The 6,000-nt window shown below is 41.1% G+C and overlaps 1 protein-coding gene across 1 annotated transcript in view; it reads left to right on the top strand.

The window, feature by feature from the left end:
- Positions 1-396: 396 nt before the first annotated feature.
- Positions 397-6,000, top strand: part of Pwwp3b (PWWP domain containing 3B) — a 28,016-nt gene continuing 22,412 nt past the window's right edge. Inside the window, exons 1-2 of the mRNA XM_021153987.3 lie at positions 397-559; positions 3,657-3,804. The gene's annotated coding sequence lies outside the window, so the exon portion shown is untranslated. The remainder of the gene's footprint in view (positions 560-3,656; positions 3,805-6,000) is intronic.

Below are 6,000 nucleotides of genomic sequence, written 5' to 3'. Positions count from 1 at the left end.
CGGAGGGAGAGTATAGGGAACTTTCGGGACAGCATTTGAAATGTATATAAAGAAAATATCTAATAAATAAATAAATAAAAAGAAATGCCAGAAAAAAGAAAAAAAAAAGTCACTCATCTTACCATCATATGTGTTTGAATGGAAATTGAAGGTATGTTTGGGGCCCACAAAGTACAAAGTTCTTTAAAAAGAAAACTTGTCTTCTCTTGAACTGGGCATTGGTTTTGTACTTTTTTTTTCCTGAGCATCAGGAGCCCTCCTGTCCTCCACCCCCTCCCACCCCAAAAGGGGCGGAGCATCCGGGGCGGAGGGGAAGGCGGGAACGCACGAGGTGGGCGGGGCGGAGCTGCCCTTTTACAGGCTTGCGGAGGTCCGCGGGCCACTTGCTCCCGGCTCACATCCTACTGACTGTTCTTTCCAGAGGGAGAGACTGCCGAAGGGAGCGCCTCTCCGGTGGCCGAGGGGCGGCGGCGGCGGCGGCAGCGGCGGCCGCGGCAGGCGCCAGAGGCTGCGTCTTCAGGCCTGTCCGGGAGAATTGTTGCAGAATTCGGTGTGAAAGGTGAGAAAAGTCGGGGCTGCGGGGTGAAAGTAAGAAAAAGGGGTGTCGCTTTGTGCCGGTCACCTCGGTGAGAGAAATGATAACTGAGCTTTGTATTCCAGATTGTTCTTTTAAAAGTCTAATGGGAGAGAGGTGGCGATCATGTTACACCTGAGGAAAAATAATTCTTCGCGAGGTGGCAAACACTAACTTTTGAATGGATCATTTGGTTATTTTAGTCAAAAAGCCATGGTGGCTGTGCTGTTTCGAAAAAAATCTCCGCGAATTAATCTTTCTTATTTTGAAAGAAAAGTTTTGATGTCGTAAATGAAAATTTAAAGTCTGGGATGCTGGCTTACTTTCTATGTGTTGTGTTTGCCACAGATACTAATGTTTTGGTGAATTTTGATCAAAAGGATACAGTGAAGTACAATTTGCAGATTCAAGTGCCTCAGGGAGCTGGGAATGTGGTTATTTTTGTCAAAGAATAGATACTCAGTGTTTTAAAAGATAACAAAGTTTTAATTATATGTAAAAATGATCTCTTTCTACATCTCTGCTTACCTATCAAGAGGATGAGTCCTGAATGGTATAAAAATATAAAAGGTAAGAGAGGCTGGCATGGAGGTGGTAAAAGCCTGGACTCCCAGTGCTTGGAGGATGGGGGTGGGGGGGGCTGGATGATCAGCAGTTAAAAGCCAGCTTCCAATACTTAGTCCAGGCTACACTAGGCCTTGTCTCAAAACCAAACCCTGAGAGGTCATAAAAGCAATAAATATTCATTACAGTAAACAGAATAAATGGTACATCTAATAAGAAACAATGCGTCATATTAAAGAACATCTAAAGACAGTGCCCGATGTGTTTCCTTGCTTCACTGAGCATGTAGTACCTACATTGGCCTAAACTAACTGAAGAGAGAGAACTTAAAACCACAGGGGGGAAAGGTACTTGGGAACTATCTATGAGGATTGAATAAATGTAATTTCAAGAAGTGCATTCAAGTGTACATGTGACGAAGAATACAATGAAAAGTAGTAAACAACACAGGCAGAGCGTACTGAAGAGGCAGGGTTTTGTTATAGGCGTTAAGGACTTTGGCACTCAGATATAAAAATGGAGGTGACAGGGAATAATTTGTTTTGTTACAGGTGCTTGAGCAGCTGCCCACATGCATCCCATTGTCTTAAGCTACAGCTGGATTTTCCTGTGGATCTGAGAAGGCTGGTTACCCAATTCCCTGTGCTGGCTTAAAATTCACCTACTTATGCTATAGTCCAGAATGGTTCAAACAGGAGAGATTTATATACTCTTGAAACCGTATTTAGAAAATGTTCAAACACATTGTCGAGCCGTATGTAGGAGATAAGATGCAAGCTATCATTGAATACTGTTTAGTTGTTAAAAGAATAAAGTATGGCCAGATGGCTCAGTGGGTAAGTACAGTTGTCATGCAAGGCTGATGACCTGAGTCTCCAGAATCTATGTAAAGATGGAAGGAGAGAACTGACTCTACAGAGTTCCTCTGACCTTCACATGTATGCCAGGCAACATATACCAAGCTACCCCACATTACACCAGCAGACTCACCCACACCCAACCAAAAAGGTGAAATAACTCTACAGGCAATGAGAAGAGAATAGGTTTAAGGTTAACTGTAAAATTAAGTAACTTCCAGAAACTTCTGCATAATATAATCTCAAATCATTTACAAAAAGAGTATTGTATATTACTAGAATGAGTGTAGGAGAAAAATGAATATACAAATGATTTTTTTTTAAAAAAATGGTAATGTAAACAGAGTTAGAGAGAAAAATTTTTCAACTTATGTATTACATAATTTCAGTTTTAAATGAGCGTATTTGAGTTGTTTTCATTAGGAGAAAATTTAAAATCTAGAGATATGGAAGTCTTTAAAATAGTTAACAAATGATAATATGGAAATTATCAATATGGAAATACCATCTACATTATTGAGAGATAAACAGCCTAATTTCAAAAACATTCAAATATACGGATACAAATACATAGTAATAGGTCAAGCAAACTGCCATATTTTGATCACTATTGTAATACAAATCCAAACCTTGATAGAAAATAATAAGCATTGGGTATTTTATAGTCCAAACCCTAGAATCAGAATTTTTTATCCTGTTTTTTTTTTTTTACATAACACCAAGAGAGAGACAGAGATGGAGACAGAAAACGGGAAGATGGAGATGGAGACAGAGAGATGGAGAGAGAGAGAAAAAGAGAGGGGGGAGGGAGGGAGAGGGAGGGAGGGAGAAAGAGAGAGAAGGAGAGAGAGAGAGAGAGAATAAGAATAAGAATAAGAATAAGAATGTTTAAGCTGAGGATGCTAATTCTGGGAACTTGAGAAATCCACTGTCTGATTGTCTGGCACTTACAAGGTTTCCTCAATGTTTTCCAGGCAATCATTTTTATAACGTGGACAAACAAATAATAAATTCTGTTTAGTCTTAGCAGACTGTGAGCATTTGCATAGGAAGTGATTGAAAATATCTGTTGTATATAATTTGCAAACTCCATACAAAGAGAATGGGTGCTGTGAGGACTTCGGAAGTACCCAAAATGGGGCTGGTGAGATGGCTCAGTGGGTAAGAGCACCCAACTGCTCTTCCGAAGGTCCGGAGTTCAAATCCCAGCAACCATATGGCGGCTCACAACCATCCGTAACGAGATCTGACTCCCTCTTCTGGAGTGTCTGAAGACAGTGACAGTGTACTTACAGATAATAAATAAATAAATCTTTAAAAAAAAAAGAAGAAAGAAAGTACCCAAAATGACAACAAAACGCAAGGCAGATTGATAGGATGCAGCTCAGAGAGCAGCAAGCAAGGATATTTGCTTCCCTTCTTTTATGTCTCTACCTCTTAATTTCCTGAATGGAGAGTATTTTAGCATGAAACAAGTACAGGGTTGTTCTAAAAACCATTGCAACATGTATGAATAAGAGGGGAAATCAGCGTATTGTGAGACTCCTAGGGATGCGAGTTCACTGCATTCCTGTGCCTCATGACAGCCAGAGTTTGGGTAGGCGGTTTCTCTGCATTTTTTTCATTTTATTGATTTTATTTTCTGTCTTCCTTTTGCCTAGTCCTGCCTGTGATACCACTTGTGACCAGAACAGCAGTGCAGCCATACAAGTACCCAGAAGGGTGAAGGCTCTGCTGGGCAAACAGCTGAAGTGTGAATCAAAACAGCTGGGCCATAGTGTCAGACTACCAAAGTGCCTGTGACAGAGGGTGAGATTTTTTTTTTCCAGTTTCATCAGATGTCTTCCGTTTAAAAACATTTTGAGGTCGCAAAGGTTCATTTATTTTGGATCTATAGTATTTTCAATTTACAACTGCCTTTGTATCAGAGATGGTTTCAGTCAAAAATTTGGGGTCCAGTTTATTTGGCTTCCCATATTGAAGGCAGGAGAAATGGAGTCAAACCTTGTCGTTTTGAGCAAGCCCCTCCTGTTTTAAAGAGAAGTCCTGGTAGTGGCCATCCAGAGCTGGCCTGGAAACCGGAATAGCGAGTCCTTGAGAAGTGCTGTAGGTTGTTATCGCTGCATACCACACAGAGCAGTTACTAGGGTTTCTTAGGATCTGCTTAAAGGCCCCAAGGCTTTCTCCTTAGAAGGAAATCTGTGCTTTCCTGCATCGTGTTCATAGTGGCTTAAGGCACTCACTTCTTTTCTTTTCTGGCAACCATCAGAAATCTCTGACTCCAGAGTTTGTGCTGGGTTGTTGAAGTTGAGTCCTCTGTCTTTTGTCCACGAGATTTTCTCCAATTATCTTGGATAAACTGGGCAACAGTAGCAGCTCAGAAATCATTAAAACTTAGTATTCCCCCCACATCATCGAGAGAAGCCCAAAAGTCTCCAGTCGTCCTATAACACAAATAATATACCCCACAGTGCCAAAGACCCTCCTGCTCAAGTCCCTTTCTTCTTTTACAACAGAAGAGAAAAGATAAAGATGTGGTATCCGGTTTCAGTTATCTCAGTCCTTTTGAGGACTTGTCCATCCTGCCTTCTTCTGATTCTGTTTGCTTTTCTGACCTGCACCCTGTCTCCACTCTCATTGTTCACCCACATTTCTCCTTGCCCAAAGTCAGCCTTTTATCTAGTCCCTTTTCTTTGGGGGTTATGTTTTAATCTAACCCAGTTCACACTCATTGAAAATGTTTTCTTAAAGCTACCTTGTGAATTTTCAGGGGAATGAAAAACAGGCTAATAAGATAAGGCTTCTCAGAAAACACTACAGGGGTCTGCAATTTTTTATTATCACATCATGAAATTGTGGTTACTGTTTGATATTGAACAACCTAGGTTTAGCATTAGAGGTGCACGTGACTCATTCATCTTTGTTGAACAGGCTGTCTGTGATGTGGAGATGACAACCTAAATTTGTGTGGGAAAATAAAAGGTAATAAAGGTTTCAAAGCCACAACTATCTGATGTCCTATTTGAAAAATATTACCATAACGCCCTCACTATAGCATTGTAAATCCTGACATTGGAGCCTACCAACAGAGACCACCGCCTCACCAACAAACCCTTGACTCCCTTTTCAGAGTGGGTACAGAATCATTTTGACATTGCCTGACCCTTCAGCTTAGGATATCTGGAAGAACGATGGAGATGGCTTCTTTCTGTATTGTTCCCAGGGCCAACAGTTGTTTTTTTTTTCCCTTCTTCCTACTTGTTTATTACAGGAAGAGCTTTGCTAACCGTCCAGCTCTGTTTCTCTACTCTAGGTTGTTAAAATGAACAGGAGATTATTCATGTTATCTCTTCACTCTGTTAATTACTGGGATCTTTGAACATCTTAGAATGTTTGCTTTTAATCTTAGCACAGCATTATCTTAAGGGATGTAAAGCTCAGAATTGTTATCCCCAGGCAGTGTGTATAAGATATAGCTCCCCCTAGGAACTACCATGTCAGAGTTAAAGCTCAGAAAGAAGGGATGGCTAATCATTAATAAAGAAGAGTGGAGTGAGCCTTTCCCTGCATACGTTTATGGCATTCAGTGTCATTACAGGAACAGGTAGATCTGAAAGGGAACTGATCACCAAGCTTCAGCAGCAAAGAAAGACATGTCTTAGCCGGGCGTGGTGGCGCACGCCTTTAATCCCAGCACTCGGGAGGCAGAGGCAGGCGGATTTCTGAGTTCGAGGCCAGCCTGGTCTACAAAGTGAGTTCCAGGACAGCCAGGGCTATACAGAGAAACCCTGTCTCGAAAAACCAAAAAAAAAAAAAAAAAAAACCAAAAAAAAAAAAAAAAGAAAGACATGTCTTAATGACTGAATGGTTAGGAGGATGTTGTAACCTTATGCCAGTTCTGGTCAGCACAAAGGTATCGTGCACCAAAATATGCTAAGAGGGAAAAAGGATGTGGATGAGTGTAGCAAATACTAGGGTTGCTAGCAGCTTGCCAGTGTCTTCAGC

The sequence above is a fragment of the Mus caroli genome, unplaced genomic scaffold (assembly GCF_978045245.1).
Source record: "Mus caroli unplaced genomic scaffold, Mus_caroli_1 scaffold_5, whole genome shotgun sequence".
Taxonomy (NCBI): Eukaryota; Metazoa; Chordata; class Mammalia; order Rodentia; family Muridae; genus Mus; species Mus caroli.
This window is presented reverse-complemented; position numbering and strand designations above follow the sequence as displayed.